Genomic DNA, 22,181 nt, shown 5'->3' with positions numbered 1-22,181 from the left:
GCGGACGGAATGAGGAAGAAATCGAAGTCTCTTTAAGTTCTAAGTTATCGCGGAGACGATTAATTTCATTCGCAGACTCTATTGCGGACACGTTTTGTCCTCGATTTTCAACACGGCTTGATGAAAATCGCTGTCTGTGCGTGCAAAAATATAACCACAATTCAGAGCTGGGATTTTCGAAAAAACATTTTTAAAATAGTAGGGCATTTATCTATGCTCAGAAAATAGGTTTTCAAGGCTGAAACATTTTAAAATTCTCTCAAGCGCCGGCATAAAGCAAGCACCTTGTTTTACTGTACCCACAGTTTCTGATACTCTGTGTCGGTGGAATCACAGAACTCTTTCAGAACTTCTACCCGAATGCGTAGATGTAGAAGAATGAATAAATTTCACAATGCATTCGAAGTCAACAGGGAGACAATCTGCGGCTGTTTTGATAGCATTATGAATTATATGGGCTCCACACCCCAATCCCAATGAGCTGCCTTCCGACGGATAGGTTCAATTTCGCGTAACATTATTTATCCCTTTTCTATTCTTTCCTCCGAAATTGCAGTTTGTATTGTCTGCACAAAATGCCACAATTTTCTATTCAAATCATTGCAAGATAATACTTCTTTCAAATAATCCACAATTATATCAGATGATTCGCCTGGCTGCTTTTGAAACTCTAAAATCCTGACTCTCACCCTTCGTATGGTTCCAAAAAAGCGAACTAAAACAGGGAATAATTTTATTGAGCCATGATTGGAAGCATCGGTTAATAAAGATATGCAGTTGCCTTGGTGAAGGTGTTCTTTCAATTCGTCCATCGCCATAGGTGCCAGCACATTTACAACTATAGCTTGTGATTTTGTACGGGCACATCTAAATTTTTTGCTCAAAACATGTTTTATTAGATTTGAAGCACAGTCATTCGAACGAAAACTGTGGTTTCTTGCACTGTGTGGTACGCCCACGCACCCTCCGCTGCACTATATCCAAGTCTTTGGAAGTCGCCAAATTTGTTCTTTTAAAAAAAGAAAGCATTGACGAGCTTGAAGCGGCAGCTTGATCAGAAAGCTTGTTTTTTTTCCGATTTTAAATGCTTCTCAATATCACTGGCACCACCATGTCCAACACTAAAATCAGTGCGACATTTTTCACACGAACGTCTGATTCACCACTTCTTTGTTTTATAATGGATACTTATTTTGCAAAGAAATGTTAAAAGTACACTTGCATTAGGCATTATTGTAATGTTAGAATCACTAACATTGAAAATAAATTGTTTGACTTTGCTCGCCTTCTCCGACTCCGCGATGAAAAGATACCAGAACATTTAATTTAATTTAATCTTTCGAGTTAATTTTAATGTTAATGTTGCTTGAAAAAAACTATGCAAATAAATTATATGTTCACGGGAAAAAATAACTCATGTATTTTTCATCAATATCCAGTATTTTCGAAAGCGGGACATTTTTGCTCTCGCTGGGGACAGCGGGACAGATAACCTCAAAGCGGGACGTATGGTCACATAAGTATAGAGGAAAATATTTGAGGCTATATAAAATGGACCCTTTGGGATTTTTATCTACCAACCGAAATTTTTCCAACCTCATGATGTCTGCGTCGCAGTGCAATTACTGACGATAGCACATAGTCGCCATATGACGTTACCTGTTATTTAAGGTTACGGTTCGTTAAGGGTTCGGAAGATTTTTTCCGATGATATGAATTCGTTTCTTACTAAATTTTAAATTCGCTCCACTATTTTGCTGACGATAGCACATAGTCCCCGTATGACGTTACCTGTGATTTAAGTTACGGGTTCGTTTAAGTGTTATGAATTCGGATATGAATTCGTTTCGTACTAAATTTTAAAATTGCTCCACTATTTTCTATAGTATACATTACAAATACAATATATATATATATATATATATATTATATATATATATATAAAGAAAGAACCGCTGGACTGATTTTAACGAATCATACAAATTTGGAATTGTTCCTATCCGAAAAGGATAATCCAAAAAAACCGCGTAAAATTGATATATTAACATTTTCATTTGACTTTTAAAATGTACAATAGTAATGTTTTATTTTGCATGATTTTTTCCATTTTGACTTACTGTTTTCTAATGTACATTTGTAGTGTTTTTATATTTACTAACTGGCCCGGTCGGCGTTGCCGGCCCGTAGTTTTTGTCTATTATGCATATTTTTCAAAGCATAATTATTCACAGATATGTCTGATATAAGTGTTCACGTACTGGTCCATTAAAAGTGTTTTATATTTTTCAAATGTGTGAATGTGCTCTACAAATCTATTAAAAAGTATATATCGACTAGCTGGCCCGGTCCGCGTTTTCCGGCCCGTACTTTTAGACTTTAAGCATAATAAATCACAGATTGACTTATGTAGGCGGCACAATTTTGATTATAAGTAATGACTCCATTATAATTTACTCCAATTTTGATCATAAGTAATGACTGATTATGAGTAATGACTCCATGACTAAATATAAATTAATATTCATGGCAAAATTATAATTACCGTCGGTTTTAGATATTTTGAATAGCTTGATCTTATTTTCAGATATAGGCTTTAATTTGAGTTTAAATACCTATATGATAAAGAACATCTATAATAGCCCCATGTCAAAATTCAGATCAATTTTGATATTGTAAAAAATTCAAATGACTATAATTTAAAAATTTGTATTTCCAACGTTTAAAATCCCGTACTGCGTGGTATTCAGTTTTGTCCACCTCATACTTGAACGCAGAATGTTGTCAGAATAGCCAAAAAATACTCTTTTGCTCCGATTACCGTAAGATGGGCATAATTATTTATCATTTAAATTGTGCGGTGGAGATCCAATAAAGTTACTTTATAATTTCTATTTTTTCATGTTTCTGCCACAATTTACGTTATAGACGTACATCCCAATACGTTCCCAACCAATATTCTCTCGGGGTTACAAATTCAATAGATTACAAAATTTTCTTTTCTGACCGCACATTGTTTGGAAAGTGGACTTGGGGGTATACTAACGTGGGGACTATACTTAAATAAATTCCTATGGGATAATTATCTGTAAGATGATTTCTACCCCAAGGTTTTTTTACCCCAGGTAGCCTCGAGACTAAGATGCGTACTTTTCCGAAAATAAAAATTTATAAGAGAGGTTTTCTTCCCCCTTAGAAACAAAGATTCAACTAAGGCGCAAAAAATGAAAAAAGTGGCAAGACCCGAAAATACCTTAAATCATAGATGGTGATACCAAAACGTGATAATTTTTTGCAAAGATGGTTTCTTCTTAAATTATCAACATAAGCTAAAATTAGTACGAAAAATATGGTTAAAATGTAGAATATACTTGAAATCGGTTGTTCCGTTATCAGGGGTTATGACCATATCATGATCTGCTAAAGCGATTAAAGGTATCTTGAATGTTTAGGAAGAATTTCTATTTAGCGTTCTTATAGTCGTATTTGACTGATTGCAGTCCAATGTATTTTGCATTTTGTGTTCTCATTTGACAATTTATTGTCATATGAAAGGAGCAGGTCCACTTTTTTAAATAACCCCATAACGCTTCTTCGGTCATTTTTGTTTGTTTAAATGTGTTCGCATCTTCCAGCTGAAGCAAGATGTAGGTCCTGGAGTAGAAAGCAGTTAACATCGTATTACGCCCTCATTTCATTTTAATATTATCCATTCAGAATTCAAACCAATAAAAACATGTACACTTCAATATAGAAAAAAGAAACGAATCTTCAAATGGTTCGCTGATTTTTTGCGGCAAATTTTTAAGGTCCTTACATAGTTTGTCGGTAGAATGTACTATTATTTTGAAATTCGATTCCATTGAAAAATTGTCGACTTTTCCCGATTTTAGAATTTTCACATAAAGCGACAACGGATAAAATTGTTATTTATAGATTTTATGTATTTATTGGGTATTACGAATAAATACATAAAATCTATAAATAACAGTTTTATCCGTTATGGCTTTATACTACCCAAAAAAACCTACACATCATATTAGAATTAAAAAAAAAACACTACAAATATACATTCGAAAATAGTAAGTCAAATGGAAAAAAAAATGCAATATAAAACATTACTATTGTACATTTTAAAAGTCAACATAAAAATGTTCAAATTTCACATTTTTACGCGATTTTTTTTTTTTGGATTTTATTCTTTTCTGCCAAGAGGCAATTCCGATTTGTCTAAATCGTTAAAATCAGACCGGCGGTCTTTATGTTATAAGAGTAGTAACTAACAAAACTTTCTTTTACATATAGAGAGATAGATTTAAAAGTAGGCGAGTTCCTCAGCCCCTAAATAAGTACTTAGAGTTGGATGGAAAGCCAACAGCATCTCGTGTAATAATTATCAAACCGATATCTTCACTATTTGGCTAATATAAAGATTTTAGATAAATCGTAATAGTGGGCGTAAAAGGAGGCGTGGTTAATATTTTTTTCTTTAAAAACCTAACTCGGGGTATGACGAACGTTTGTACAAAAAATTATGCAAATCGGTCCAGCCGTTTTCAACTGATTCCGTTACCAACAAACAACAATTGATTTTTATATATATAGATTGTATCCCCATGTAAGGGATCAAATTAATTTTTAGTATGGTAAAAATCGTAGCAAAATTTTTTTATTTATTTAGGGCTGAATGATTAAAGAACAGCCAACGTTAATTACTTTTTAAACCCATTAGCATCTTAGATTGTGCATTAGAGTCCTCATAAGTCGCTCTAACCATGTCGGTCTGTTTGTCCGCCAAAAGGTGTACTTGAGGGGGTACTATAACATGGAGAAAATTCTAAAATTTGTAGATATGTTGATTTTCACCCCACAAATACAAATTTTTAGCAAAATCCTTTTAAATATGGTAAAATCAGGAGGTACCTTTATACTCCACTCCGAAACATCGACCTACATTGAAAACTTTTTCCACCGTTTATAATACAAGATGATAAATAGAGGCAAAACAACATAACATGTCAAACTGAAAAAAAAAAAAATTCGCGTGATTTCAATAAGTAAAAATAGTTTTATCCATCTCATTATTGAGGGCAGAATGATTTCAGAATAGTCAAATATAATTACTATTATACACCCATTATCATAAGATGGGAATTCATTTTGTTTGCCATTTAAATTGTAAGTTGGAGACCCCATAAAGTCCATATTTTTCACCATAGTATAATTAAATGACGATTCAACAATATTTTTACTACACTGAATTATTTATTAACAAGTAAACAAGCTATAAGTTCGGCCGGGCCGAACTTTTAAACACCCTCCACCATTTGACAATTTCCAAAAAAATAAAATCCGTTAAAAATTCTGATAAAATCTTAAAAATACCGAATGCCTATACGACGACGTGGACCTGCATAGGCAACTTTTGTTTTTGTAGCGAAAATCATCAAAATATATATATATATATATATATATATATATATATATATATATATAAATTTGAAATTTGAAAATTCCGGTGAATAATGTCGCTAAACGGAATAGATGATAGGTCACACCAAAGTTAAAAGATAATTTCTTTTTCAAAATCGCTAAAAAAAATTACGAAAAAAGAGATATCATTGCAAAATTCTCAAATCGGGAAAAAAAATCGAAAAAAATTTTCAATGGAAAAGAATTTTAAAATAATAGTACATTCTATTGACAAACTTTGTAAGGATCTTTAAACATTTGCTGTAAAAAAGCAGCGAACAAGTTGAAGATTTTTTCAATTTGTTATTCTTCTTTTGTAAATTTTTTTCAATTTGTATTATTGAATTCAGTGGATTTTTTGTGAACAAAATAAAGAATAATTTTTCACTATTTACAATTTTTCACAAAAATAATGAAATAACTGCGAAATACGATGTTAACTGACATCTTCCTTTCAACTCCAGGGCCTACATCGTGGTTCAGCTGGAAGATGCGAACACATTTAAACAAACAAAAGTTACCGAAAAAGCCTAATGGGACACATTTCAAAGCGTGGACCTTCTTCTTTCATGTGACAATAATCCGTCCAATGAGAGCTCAAAACGCAAAATTCTTTGGGAGTACAATCAGTAAGATACCAAATATAAAGGGTGGAAAATAGTAGAGCGAATGGGACTCTTAGTTAGAAAAGGATTTCTATCCTTCCAGAAATTCTTCCCAAACATTCAATATAACCTTAAATCATCATAACTCACGGATAAGGGTACAACCCGATTTCATATTTATATAACCATCGTATGATTTAACCTATTTTGGGGTATCCGCCACTTTTTTTCATTTTTTGGCCCTTATTTGGCTTCTTTGTTTCTAAGGGGGTAGAGAACCTCTTCGCATAAAATTTGAAATTTTCATATTGGTCTTGACCACATTCATCAATTGATTTGGCTAAAAAATTTAATTTATTTGAGTAAAGTCCCCACATTGGAGTATCCGCAAGTCCACTTTCACACTTGAATTTGTAACCCCCAAGAGATGTATTTGGGATGAACATCTATATGAAATAAATTATGAAAACATGAACAAATTACAAATATAAGAAAGTAGCACGGGACCGAATATTTGTTGAATTGTCATTGAATTATACTATGATGAAAAATATGGACTTTATGGGGTCTCGACCTTACAATTGAAATGGCAAATAAAATTAATTTCCATATTACGGTAATGGGTGTAAAATAGTTATTATATTCGACTATGAAATCATTCTGCCCTCAATTAGGAGGTGGATAAAACTATTTTTACTTATTTAAATTATGCGAATTTTTTCGGATTATAGGGGGTAGAAGAAAGTTTTCAATGTAGGTCGATGTTTCGGAGTAGGGCCCATGTAAAGGTAACTCCTGATTTTACCATATTTCAAAGGATTTGGCTAAAAATGTGTTTTTGGGGGGTGAAAATCTTACACAAAAATTTCAACATATCTACAAATTTCTTCATGTAATACCGACATGATTAGGGGGACTTATGAGGACTCTAATGCACAATCTGAGGAGCTAATGGGTTTAAAAAAGTAATTAGCTTTGGATATTCTTAAATCATTCAGACCTCAATCATGAGGTGTACAAAATACAGTAAATTCCAAATTACTGCTCATTTGACTGGAAAATTTTGTTACGATTTTTACTATACTAAAAATTAATTTGATCCCTTACAAGGGGATACGATTGATATATACTTTTTAATAGATTTGTATACCACATCCACACATTTGAAGCCCACGGTTTAAATATTGAAGCCCACGGCTTAAATATGGGTACAGGTATTTTAAAACACTTTTAATCGACCAGTAAGTGAACACTTATATCAGTCATATCTGTGAATAATTATGCTTTTATGCATAATAGATAAAAACCACGGGCCGGCAACGCGGACTGGGCCAGCTAGTATATATACATATATATATATATATATATATATATATATATATATATATATATATATATATATATATATATATATATATATATTTATTATATATATATATATATATATATATATATATATATATATATATATATATATATATATATATATATACATATATATATATATATTTATATTTTACAATATATATATGCCTCTTCATATTCGCTAGTTCACTGATTGCAGTCCGAACGAATTTTGCATTGGATGGATTATTTCCATATCTTATCAATTTTTTGGAGTTTTTAAATAGAAATCCTGTAAATATGGCTTTAATTTAACTATCATAAATAAGGTGTCATCGGTTTATAAAAGTTAGAAGTCCCATAAAGTATGTTAAAGAGTAGAAATATTGTCAATTAAATTACGGCTTGTTTTTGTTACAATTTCTACCGAACGAACTGTAATTTGACATTTAATGTTTTGAGTATTGTGAAATCAATACCGGCATTTACTGTTTAAAAGCACGTTGAGCTTTTAAATGTTTTGATGCTTCGAAAAGTATTTTTTAATCAAACTGAAAATGTTGGTATGGTAACCATAACGACATGTAAAGAAAATATGCAAAATTTCTCGTTTTTTTTTTTCAAGAAGAATTTTTAATTCCAAAAGGCATTCTGAAACAATTCTACACAAAATTCCATATCCAAATAGAATAGTTAATTTCAGTTCTGCAATTTTTCTAGAGACTTTTCTCAAAAGTTTCCAGTGTAATTACAAATAACCAAAAGAAAATATGAGTTAAATCGACCCAGTCATCCTCAACTGAAGTTTTACTATATATTTTTTAATTTTTTACATATAGATCTAAAAACGTGGGTGTGGGCAGCTCCTCTGACCCACGCAGATACCTAGGCTTGGAGGGAGATCAAGATTACGTTGCATACTAACTGTGGAACAGATATCTTCATTATTTTGGCAAATATTAGGATTTTAGGTAAATCGAAAAATGGACGTAAAATTGGGAGTAGGCACTTTTTCATTACATAAAAACCAAACTCGTGGTAGGACGAACATTAAAAAAATATCCCAATTGTTCCAGCCGTTCGGAACTGATTCAATTACCAACGAACAACAATTGGCTATTATATATATAGATAAGAGTATGCGTGGTCAATTCCTCAGCCCCCAAATAAATCCCTGGATAAAAGTTGATGGACCGATTTGCATAATTGTTTGTAGAAACGCTCGTCATACCCCGAGTTAGGTTTTTAAAGAAAAAAATATTGACCATTCCTACTTTTACGCCCACTTTTTTGATTTATCTTAAATCTTTATATTTGCCAGATAATTAAGATATAGGTTTGGAAATTATTACACGAGATGCTGTTGGCTTTCCATCCAACCCTAAGTACTTATTTAGGGGCTGAGAAACGCGCTTACTTTTAAATCTATCTCTCTATATGTAAAGAAAGTTGTGTTAGTTACTACTCTTATAACATAAAGACCGCCGGTCTGATTTTAACGATTTAGACAAATTCGGAATTGCCTCTTGGCAGAAAAGAATAAAACCAAAAAAAAAATCGCGTAAAAATATGAAATTTGAACATTTTCATTTTGACTTTTAAAATGTACAATAGTAATGTTTTATATTGCATATTTTTTTCCATTTTGACTTACTATTTTCGAATGTACATTTGTAGTGTTTTTATTTTATTTATTTTTTTTTTTTTTGAAATCTAATATGATGTGTAGGTTTTTATGGGTAGTATAAAGCCACAACGGATAAAACTGTTATTTATAGATTTTATGTATTTATTCGTAATACCCAATAAATACATAAAATCTATAAATAACAATTTTATCCGTTGTCGCTTCATATGAAAATTCTAAAATCGGGAAAAATCGAAAATTTTTCAATGGAATCGAATTTCAAAATAATAGTACATTCTACCGACAAACTTCGTAAGGACCTTTAAAAATTTGTCGCAAAAAAGTCAGTAAGCCGGTTGAAGATTCTTTTTCTTTTTTCTATATTGAAGTGTACATTTTTTTATTGGTTTGAAATCTGAATGAATAATATTAAAAATGAAATGAGGGCGCAATACGATGTTAAATGCTTTCTACTCCAGGACCTACATCGTGCTTCAGCTGGAAGATGCGAACACATTTAAACAAACAAAAATGACCGAAGAAGCATTATGGGGTTAATTTCAAAAAGTGGGCCTGCTTCTTTCATATGACAATAAATTGTCAAATGAGAACACAAAATGCAAAATACATTGGGACTGCAATCAGTCAAATACCGACTATAAAGAACGCAAAATAGAAATTCTACTTAAACATTCAAGATACCTTTAATCGCTTTGGCAGGTCATGATATGGGATAACGGAACAACCCGATTTCAAGTATTTTCTACATTTTAACCATATTTTTCGTACTAATTTTAGCTTATGTTGATAATTTAAGAAGAAACCATCTTTGCAAAAAATTATCACGTTTTGGTATCACCATCATATGATATAAGGTATTTTCGGGGTCTTGGCCACTTTTTTCATTTTTTGGCCCTTATATGAAATCTTTGGTTCTAAGGGGGAAGAAAACCTCTTATAAAGTTTTATTTTTCGGAAAAGTGCGCATCTTAGTCTTGAGGCTACCTGGGGTAAAAAACCCTGGGGTAGAAAATCATCTTACAGATAATTATCCACATAGGCATTTATTTAAGTATAGTCCCCACGTTAGTATACCCCCAAGTCCACTTTCCCAACCAATGTGTGGCCAGAAAAGAAAATTTGATATTCTATTGAATTTGTAACCCCCAAGAGAATATTGGTTGGGAACGTAGATTTGGGATGTACGTCTATATGAAACAAACTCCGAAATGTCAATTTGGGACTCATTCAGTCGGAAATTGTGGCAGAAACATGAAAAAAATACGAAATAATAAAGTTACTTTATTGGATCTCCATCGCACAATTTAAATAACAAACAATTAATGCCCATCTTACGGTAATCGGGGTAAAAGAGTAATTTTTTGGCTATTCTTCAAGTATGAGGTGGACAAAACTGAATACCACGCAGTACGGGATTTTAAACGTTGGAAATACAAATTTCAAATTATAGCTCATTTGAATGCTTTTTACAATACCAAAAATTGAGTTGAATTTTCACATGGGGCTATTATAGATGTTTTTTATCATATAGGTATTTAACACTCAAATTAAAGCCTATAGCTGAAAAATAAGATCAGGCTATTCAAAATATCTAAAACCGACGGTAATTATAATTTTTTCCATGAATATTAATTTATATTTAGTCATTACTCATAATCAAGTCATTACTTATAATCAAAATTGTGCCGCCTACATAAGTCAGATCTGTGATTTATTATGCTTTAAAGACTAAAAGTACGGGCCGGCAACGCGGACCGGGCCAGCTAGTATATATATATATATATATATATATATATATATATATATATATATATATATATATATATATATATATATATATATATATGCTTTTCAGGCAGGTGATTGCAATTTATGGAGGATGTTTCGTATACAAAAGTGTTTTCCAAATTCCAATACAGTAGGTTGAATGTATGTTTCACGAACGGTGGTGATTACGACGAGTAAACAGGAGTACTTTTTCTATTTGATTTTAATAAAATTAATCCGGTGCTGCGGAAAGTTATTCTTCCCAAGATGTTTGTGTAGACAGCGTTCTAACATCTAATATATGGGTAGAAAACGAACAGTAAGGTCTGACACTTTTTTTGCTTTGGGAATAATTTGTTGAGCAGGATATATACACCATTTCCCTGGTTCTTGGTAAAAAATAGCTACAACGGCATATACCAATTCGCTATAGAATAGTTTGCTATTATTTAAGGCACCTTTAACTATTTTTAAAATGCTTACCTTCCCAATATGTCATTAAATGTAATGTTTTGAATATAACTGTTTAGTATTTCTCAGAAAACTAGTTTAGGATTAAACTGATACTGTTCGAGTCTGATATTTGTTTGTGGCTGATGGAGGATATTAAATGGGATACCCTCAGATTTGCCATAAAGTATGGGAGTTGAAGAAGGGAGAAGGGTTTTTTGAGACCACTGTGGACATCTAACTGAATTATAAAGATGTGAAATATTTGATCTCCGTAAAATAGTCTAATATTAATAAATCCAAGCAAATGGTTGTAATAAAATTTTTGATTGGTGCTTTGTTTATTCTTTTGATAGTGGCCAATACAACGTGTACTTCAACAAATCCTCAATTGTTCTGCTACTAATTACTTGTCCTTTATAATTCAATCCTGTATCTAGATAATGATTCCGCAACCATATCAGTAAATGGGGAGCGTCTGCAAATGCAAACATTTTTCCTTTCATGTAACCCTTAGGACTGTTTAAATTTAAAACTCTATCGTAACCTTTGCGGAGCATACAGCAAAATATTTAAAGGCTTTGAGTATGGTTAAGCTATATAAAATGCACCGTAAAAAGTTTCCTAATATTCGTCGACCAAATGTTCTCTAATTTGACCGATTTGAGGTATTTAGAAGATCTCGTAAGGTTATAAATCATTTATCAAAAAATTACAAAAAAGTTTCATTTTATTCAGTATTTTTATTTTCAGCGCACAATGGCCACTAAAATCTCCGGATACCAATCCGTTGGACTATTGTGCCTGAAATACCAAAGTGTCGATCACCTCAATATGTATATATTGAGAGTTTTAAATTTAAACAGTCCTAGGAGTTACATGAAGTAGAAAAGATGTATCAAGTCGGTCTATATTCTGATATAGCCTCCCTCAAATGACATAGCCTCTGTCAAATTCCTCAAATGTTGGTAATTTGAGATTTTAAAAAGAACAACACTGAACTGAACAACACAAAAACTGCAACAAAGTCAAACGCCATAATTTTTACATATTTTTTTAAATGTTATTGAAAACAAAAATGTGGGAAATAGCATCAAATTTTACAATGAAACCGTCACCTGCCCGAATGTTGCTATGCGGTTTTTTGGTCCATTCCCGGCGACGTGCTTGCTTGAGGTGATCGACACTTTGGTATTTCAGGCACAATAGTCCAACGGATTGGTATCCCGAAATTTTAGTGGCCATTGTGCGCTGAAAATAAAAATCGAGGAACCTCATTGTGTAATCATTCTTGGGTGGCGCGTGCTGATTGCGATAGTGCTGAGTCCTGTTGGAATGTCCAAGGTCTGCGGCCAAAATGTTTGCGTGCCCAACACTTAAGTACATCCACCAGAATATTTTCACGATAATATTCGGCATTTTTCAATATTTTCTGAATGGAATATTGAGATATGTTCAGGTCACGAGCCATTTTTCGGCCACGGCAACGCGGGTTTCGATCAAGTAGCTTCTTAACTTTTCGACCAATTTCTGCTGATGTTGCTGTTTTCTTCCGTCCACTTCCTTGACGTCGGGCTACGCTACCAATATCACTATGGTACACTATTTAGGGTTTTAACTCTCAGATTAAAACCTCTGGCTGAAAAATACTATAAGGTTTTTGAAACACTATAAATCGCCTGATAAGTGAACCTGTATTGACATTTTTGCAATGCGTACTTTTTTGTATTTAGTCGGGTCATAATTTATACACAAAATCATGCAACTTATGTGAGCCAGATCTGTGAAATACTTTGCTTTAAAAACTATGCAGCCAAAAAAAAACTAGGCCAGCCAGTATATATATATATATATATATATATATATATATATATATATATATAGCTGACCCTTTCCGCGTTGCCGGCCCATAATTTTAGTCTTTAATGCTTATTTTAAAGCATAATAAATCACAGATCTGACTTATGTAAGCGACACAATTTTTATTGTACTTAATGACTCTAAATAATTTCTAAATAGAAATAAATATTCATAATAAGAATAGTCAAAGATAATTACAATTTTACACTCATTACCGTAAGATGGGAATTAATTTTTATACCCTACACCACAAGGTGGTCAGGGTATTATGTATTTGTGCATTTGTTTGTAACAGGCAAAAGGAAACGAGATAGACCCATAGTTCCTGTTGATGATCTGCATAGAATCACATTCTGAGTCGATTTATGCATGTCCGTCCGTCCGTCTGTCCATGTATTTTTGTAAACTAGGTACATTTCGCATTTATTGCCCTATCCAGATGAAAATCATTTGTTTGGCCCAAGGACGAACCCTATTGAAATTGGAGATAATCGGACAAAATTTACATATAGCTCCCATATATATCCCATATATATCAGTCCGAATAGTATGGAATTTTGCACGTACGATCAGATTGGACCTGAAAATAAGTATGCCAAATTTGATAAAAATCTGTTCAGATGTAGCTATAGCTCCCATATATATTTTTCATCCGATTTGTTATTTTTGTCCTCCGCAGCCGTAATTTGCACTCTGTAACAACAATATTTGGGGAAATATATCAAATACAGCTCAGAAATACATTTGCTAAATTTTATCGAGATCGTTTCAGATTTGGATATAGCTCCCATATATAACTTCGTCCGATTTACCTTTGATTGTGCGCCAAATGTCTAAAATTTGCCCAAAAGCGTTGAAATTTGGCGCTTACGACCGAATTGAGTCTAGAAGCTAGTATGTCAAATTTGGTGAAGATCGGTTCAGATATAGCTATAGCTCCTATATATACTGTTCATCCGATTTGTTATATTTGTTACCCACAGCCGTAATATGCACTCCGTAACAACGATATTCAGGCAAATATATCAAATACAGCTCAGAAATATCTTAGCCAAATTTTATCAAGATCGGTTCCGATTTGGATATAGCTCCCATAATATAGCTTAGTCCTTTGAACTTTAAATTATAATTATAATCATATCGTGTATGATTGAATTGTCCCACAAAAACTTTTAATTGTTGTTCGGAGCATTACTAAATTAGCAAAGTGGTGTAGGGTATCATAAAGTCGGCTCTGCCCGACTTTAAGACTTTCTTTACGGGTTTTTATTGAAATTGTGCGTTGGAGACCAAATAACGTCCATATTTTTCATCTTAGTATAATTCAATGACGATTAAACAAATGTTCGGTCCCGTGTTTCTTTCTAATATTTGTAATTTTTGTCATGTTTCTGACTGAATGAGTCCCAATTTGACTTTCACAACCAATTTTCTCTTGAGGATTGCAAATTCAATAGGATACAAAATGTTCTTTGCAGACCATTGGTTAGGAAAGTGGAATTGGGTGTACACATAATGTGGGGACTATACTTAAATAAATGCCTACGTGGACAATTATCTGTAAGATCGTTCTCTACCCCAAAATTGCCTAAATACAATTTTTTATCCAAACCATTTGGTGATTGTGGTCAAAACCAAGATGGGTCCTACTCCGAAAATTGTATGCGAAGAGGTTTTCTATCCCCTTAGAAACAAAGATGCCAAATAAGGGCCAAAAAAAAAATAAATTAAAAAATAGCCAAGAACACGAAAATAGCTTAAATCAGAATGGTTTCTTCCCAAATTACCAACATTTGCCGAAATTAGTATGAAAATATGGTAAAAAAAAGTAAAACATACTTGGAATACGGGTTGTACCCTTATCCGGGGGTTATGACCCATATCATGACCTACAAAAGCGGTTTAAGGTATATTGAAAGTTAAGGAAGAATTTCTGAAAGGATAGAAATTCTTTTCTTACTTCTATTTTGCGCCCTTTAAATTCGATATTTCACTGATTGCAGTCCCTATGAATTTTGCATTTTGGTCAGGCCCACGTTTTGAAATGAGCCCCATAACGCTTGGTTATTTTTGTTTGTTTATATGTACTCACATCTTCCAGTTGAAAGCTAAATGGCAATTTTAGACATGAAAGATCGCCATTTAACATGGTATTGCACATTGTTTAATTTTTGATATTAGTAATTCAGAATTCAAAACAATTAAAAATTTACACTTCTATATAGGTTGTTAAATTGTAACAATGTCACGCCAAAAAGATTTTGTTTAATTATATTTTTATTGGTATTTTTAACGCTTTGTAACACCATTTGTAACACTTCGAAATATACATTTTAGAACCCACAATGTATATATTCCTGATCAGCCTAAAATTCTATGTCGATTTAGCAATGTCCGTCGGTCTGTAGAAATCACTCTAGCTTGCGAACGAAAATTTACTCAAATGTGTATTATGTCCGAACGTCCACGTCTTCGTATAGCCCTCATATAACGGTACCTCCCGATATGCGGTATTTTGATGATTTTAGGGATATTATTTACTGGAATTTTTTAAAATTTGGTATTTGAAATTCGTAATTGACACTACAGTCTATGACAGAAAATTGTATGTGCAGATACACGTTTTATAACCCCCATGGTACCTCATTATATTCGGTATTTTGATGATTTTAACTACATTATAAACGGATTTTTTTTTCAAGTTTTGCATTTAAATATTTTAATAGCTTATGACAAAAGTTGCCTATGCAGGTCCATAGGCCATAGGTATAGACCCTAAAATACGGCTACATTTGGTATTTTTAAGATTTTAACAGAATTTATAACGTATTTTATTTTTTTTTAATTGCTCAATTTGTACCAACTGGTGGATTTTATTCAAAGATCGGCCCGGCCGAATTTACATTTTTTTTGCCAAGATATCATTTCGAAATTGTATGAATTGTCAAAATCCGTCAAAACGTTCTTGAGTTATAAGCATATTGACTAATATTCTTTTATATGGTGAAATTAAGTAATTCTTTATTTTGTTCACAAAAAGAAAGATTGAATTTAATATGATAAGCTAAAAAAGAAAAAAAATCGTTCATTATATAAAATTGCCAGAAAAAATTAAGTAATTGAAAAAAGAAAAAAAAAACTAACTCGTTCACTGGTAAAATGTTTACAGGGCCTTACGATATTAGGCCTTACTATTATTCTTAAATTCGATTCCATTGCAAGAATTTTCTCTATTTTTCCAATTTTAGAATTTTTGCATTACGACAGGCTCTTTTTATGATTTTTTAGCGATTTTGAAAAAGTAGTTATCCTTTAACTTTGGTTAGACCGCGTTCAATTATTTTGATATCATCTATTATGGTTCGCCACCCCATAATTGGTTTCGCTTTATACTCCCCAAAAAGACTACATATCATATTAGAATTCAAACAGGAAAAAAACACTAAAAATGTTCATTCTATAATCTTAAGTCAAAATGGAAAAAAATCATGCAAAATAAAAAATTACTATTGTACATTTGAAAAGTCAAAATGAAAATTTTGAAATATTTAATTTTTACGCGATTTTTTTGGATTGTATCCTTTTCGCCCAAGAGACAATTTCGAATTTGTCTGAGTCGTTAAATATCTTCATTATCTGGTAAATATAAGGATTTTAGGTAAATCAAGATAGTGGGCGTAAAAGTAAGCATGGTCTATATTTATACCCTACACCACAAGGTGGTCATTATACCCTACACCACAAGGTGGTCAGGGTATTATGTATTTGTGCATTTGTTTGTAACAGGCAAAAGGAAACGAGATAGACCCATAGTTCCTTTTGATGATCTGCATAGAATCACATTCTGAGTCGATTTATGCATGGCCGTCCGTCCGTCTGTCCGTCTGTCCATGTATTTTTGTAAACAAAGTACAGTTCGCATTTATTGCCCTATCCAGATGAAATTTGCACAAATCATTTGTTTGGCCTAAGGACGAACCCTATTGAAATTGGAGATAATCGGTCAAAATTTAGATATAGCTCCCATATATATCTTCGTCCGATTTGCCTTCTATTGTGCACTAAACATGTAATTACAGCCCGAATGTTATGGAAATTTGCACCTACGATCAGATTGGACCTGCATTGTATTGTGCACTAAACATGTAATTACAGCCCGAATGTTATGGAATTTTGCACGTACGATCAGATTGGACCTGAAAATAAATATGCCAAATTTGATCGAAATCGGTTCAGATATAGCTATAGCTCTCATATATATTGTTCATCCGATTTTTTATTTTTGTCCTCCGCAGCCGTAATATGCACTCTGTTACAACAATATTTGGGGAAATATATCAAATACAGCTCAGAAATACCTTATCTAAATTTTATCGAGATCGGTTCAGATTTGGATATAGCTCCCATATATAACTTCGTCCGATTTGCTTTGATTGTGCACCCAACGTCTAATATTTGCCCAAATTGGATGAAATTTGGCACTTACGACCGAATTGAGTCTAGAAGCTAGTATGTCAAATTTGGTAAAAATCGGTTTAGATATATATATATATATATATATATATATATATATATATATATATATATATATATATCTTTATCCGAATTCAAATTAATTATGCACCAAATGGGCAATACAAGTCCGAATTTAAAAGATATAAATGCTTCGGCATATTTAGTCCTTTGAACTTTAAATTATAATTATAATCATGGCGTGTATGATTGAATTCTCCCATAAAAACTTTTAATTATTATGCGCAGCTCTACTTAATTAGCAAAGTGGTGTAGGGTATCATAAAGTCGGCCCGCCCGATTTTAAGACTTTCTTTACAGGTTTCTTCTTTAAATCCTAACTCGGGGTATGACGAACGTTTGTACATATGTCATAAGGTATATATATATATAAAAATACATGGACAGACGGACGGACGGACATGCATAAATCGACTCAGAATGTGATTCTATGCAGATCATCAAAAGGAACTATGGGTCTATCTCGTTTCCTTTTGCCTGTTACAAACAAATGCACAAAGACATAATACCCTGACCACCTTGTGGTGTAGGGTATAATAAGCACCTTGTGGTGTAGGGTATAATGACCACCTTGTGGTGTAGGGTATAAATATAGACCATGCTTACTTTTACGCCCACTATCTTGATTTACCTAAAATCCTTATATTTACCAGATAATGAAGATATTTAACGACTCAGGCAAATTCGAAATTGTCTCTTGGGCGAAAAGGATACAATCCAAAAAAATCGCGTAAAAATTAAATATTTCAAAATTTTCATTTTGACTTTTCAAATGTACAATAGTAATTTTTTATTTTGCATGATTTTTTTCCATTTTGACTTAAGATTATAGAATGAACATTTTTAGTGTTTTTTTCCTGTTTGAATTCTAATATGATATGTAGTCTTTTTGGGGAGTATAAAGCGAAACCAATTATGGGGTGGCGAACCATAATAGATGATATCAAAATAATTGAACGCGGTCTAACCAAAGTTAAAGGATAACTACTTTTTCAAAATCGCTAAAAAATCATAAAAAGAGCCTGTCGTAATGCAAAAATTCTAAAATTGGAAAAATAGAGAAAATTCTTGCAATGGAATCGAATTGAAGAATAATAGTAAGGCCTAATATCGTAAGGCCCTGTAAACATTTTACCAGTGAACGAGTTAGTTTTTTTCTTTTTTCAATTACTTAATTTTTTCTGGCAATTTTATATAATGTACGATTTTTTTCTTTTTAGCTTATCATATTGAATTCAATCTTTCTTTTTGTGAACAAAATAAAGAATTATTTTCACCATATAAAAGAATATTAGTCAATATGCTTATAACTCAAGAACGTTTTGACGGATTTTGACAATTCATACAATTTCGAAATGATATCTTGGCAAAAAAAAATGTAAATTCGGCCGGGCCGATCTTTGAATAAAATCCACCAGTTGGTACAAATTGAGCAATTAAAAAAAAAAAAATAAAATACGTTATAAATTCTGTTAAAATCTTAAAAATACCAAATGTAGCCGTATATTAGGGTCTATACCAATGGCCTATGGACCTGCATAGGCAACTTTTGTCATAAGCTATTAAAATATTTAAATGCAAAACTTGAAAAAAAATCCGTTTATAATGTAGGTACCATGGGGGTTATTAAACGTGTATCTGCACATACAATTTTCTGTCATAGACTGTAGTGTCAATTACGAATTTCAAATACCAAATTTTAAAAAATTCCAGTAAATAATATCCCTAAAATCATCAAAATACCGCATATCGGGAGGTACCGTTATATGAGGGCTATACGAAGACGTGGACGTTCGGACATAATACACATTTGAGTAAATTTTAGGACATTGCTTGGACAGCTCTACTTAATTAGCAAAGTGGTGTAGGGTATCATAAAGTCGGCCCGCCCGATTTTAAGACTTTCTTTACTGGTTTTTTCTTTAAATCCTAATTCGGGGTATGACGAACGTTTTATTTAAGCTCAAAATTGGAATGAATGAAAATGTTTTTACAGACTAAACAAATGTAAAAATTGAAACAATGTGAACTAGGATGCATATAATTAACTAAATGTAAAGTAAAATGACAAAGTGTACCTACACTACTCCCCCTGCTGAAGCACTAATGTCCAACAAATTAAAGGTAACTCGCTTGACTTTTTTAATCTCATTCTGAGTTTCGGTATTCTCGACAAAGGCCGGTTTAATCCTATCTATCGATATACTTCTAATATTCCCGTCTATTTCTAGTTTGAAACATTTCTTATCTCTTTCTACTACTTTATACGGTCCTTCATATGGATGCTGTAAAGATCGACCGTTTTCTACCCGAACAAAAATATATTTACAACTAGAAAGATCCTTGGATATATAAGTTCCTCTAGTAGCATTCTTATGATGAGATATATTGGATCGAATGTCTTTGAAATATCCTTTCAACTTATCTACAAATTTGGTACTGTACTCCGTCGAGCTTGGCACTACTAACTCCCCCGGCAACCGTAAGTCTTGTCCATAAATCATCTGAGCTTTAAAGTACATTTCAATCCTAATAATACCATTGGAAGCACATCAAACCACTTTGTTTGCTGATTGCTTGCCATTATCGCAGCCTTAAGCTGCCGATGAAACCTCTCAACCATGCCATTTGCTTGAGGGTGATATGCTGAAGTAGTAATTCTGTGACTACCAAGTAAATTTGTCAATTCTGTAAACATTTTTGACGTGAATTGAGTACCTCTGTCAGTTGTTATTCTGAGAGGCACCCCAAAACGAGAAACCTATTTGGTAAATAATACCCGAGCTACTGTTTCAGCCGAAATATCCCTCAGCGGATTTGCTTCAGACCAACGTGTGAACCTATCAATTACGGCTAACAGATAACGATGGTTGCGTGACGGTGGCAATGGGCCTACAATATCGACGTGTATATGTTCAAACCTACCCTTCGGAATATCAATTTTTGTCACTGGCGATTTTGTATGCCTAGTAATCTTCGATTTCTGACAACTTATACACTCCTTTGCCCAAACGTTTATTTCCTTGCTCATGCCTGGCCAATAATACCTCTTACAAATCATCCGACGGGTACCTCTAACACCATGGTGGGAAACAGAATGCATCTTATCGAATATAATTCTACGCATCGCTAATGGTATGTATGGTCGCGGTGTCCCTTGCAACACTTCGCACCAAACATTGACGTTAAATAACGGAATTTCAATCAACTTCAAATTATGATATTTCTCCTTGTTTCGTGTAATCTCTGCCAGATTGTCATCTTTTTGCTGCTCAGCACACAATAATTGTAAATTCAAATTGGAAAGCGTATCAGCTACTACGTTGAAGGTCCCCCGCACATATTGAATACCATTCGTAAATTGGGAAATGTATTCTAATTGTCGGATCTGTCTTGGACTCCTCTCTGTTTTTGACTCCAAAACACGTGTCAATGGCTTATGGTCAGTATACACAGTAAAACATCTTCCTTCAAGAATATAGCGAAAATGTTTTATATTGAATGAATCGCCAGTAACTCGCGATCAAACGCACTATACTTTGCTTCTGTATCGGACAATTTCCTTGAGAAGAATGCTAAAGGCTCCGTAACACTACCACGTTCTTATTGTAAAACCCCTTCTATGGCAGTGCCTGATGCATCGACCGTCAATGTTAGTCTCGATTTACCATCAAAATGACTCAACATTATTCGTGATGCGAAGGCTTTCTTTATGTCGACGAATGCTTTCTCAGCTCTATCATCCCACGTAATAATTTTCTTTCTTTTTATTCAATGCATTATTTATCATATCATGTATAGGACTAGACAATTCTGCCAATCCGGAAATATACCTGTGATAATAATTGATCATACCCATGAATTTCTGCATTAATTTAACTGTATTTGGTTTCTCAAAATCGCGAATGGCAGAGACCTTCTCGTCTGGTGGCCTAATTCCCTCTTCTGAAACATGGTGTCCTAAAAAATCGACATTTGTTGCTCCGAATACACACTTGCCTGGCTGGATGTTCAATCCGTATTCCTGTAGCCTACTAAATACCACACTCAGATGCTTTAAGAGTTCCTCTTCGTTTTCACTAAAAACTAATACATCGTCAATGTAAAGAAATACAAAATCTAGGCCCTTGAAAACCTCATTTATGAAGCGCTGGAAAGTTTGAGACGAGTTTCTCAACCCAAAGGGCATTCGAACAAATTCAAACATACCGAATGGTGTCGTAATTGCTGTCTTGTGTACATCTTCTGGAGCCATTGTAATTTGATGATAAGCCCGAACTAAATCTATAGTTGAAAACACTCGTTTCCCGTTTATGTTCATGTTTAAGTCGTGTATATGTGGTATAGGATATCTATCCGGGACTGTGACGGCGTTTAATTGTCTAAAGTCACCACAAGGACGCCAATCATCTGGATCCTTCTTGGGGACCAAATGCAGAGCAGAAGCCACGCTCGAATCAGAAGGTCGGCAAACACCGCATTTAACTAGATACTCAAATTCAAAC

The sequence above is a fragment of the Musca domestica genome, unplaced genomic scaffold (assembly GCF_030504385.1).
Source record: "Musca domestica strain aabys unplaced genomic scaffold, Musca_domestica.polishedcontigs.V.1.1 43, whole genome shotgun sequence".
NCBI lineage: Eukaryota > Metazoa > Arthropoda > Insecta > Diptera > Muscidae > Musca > Musca domestica.
This window is presented reverse-complemented; position numbering follows the sequence as displayed.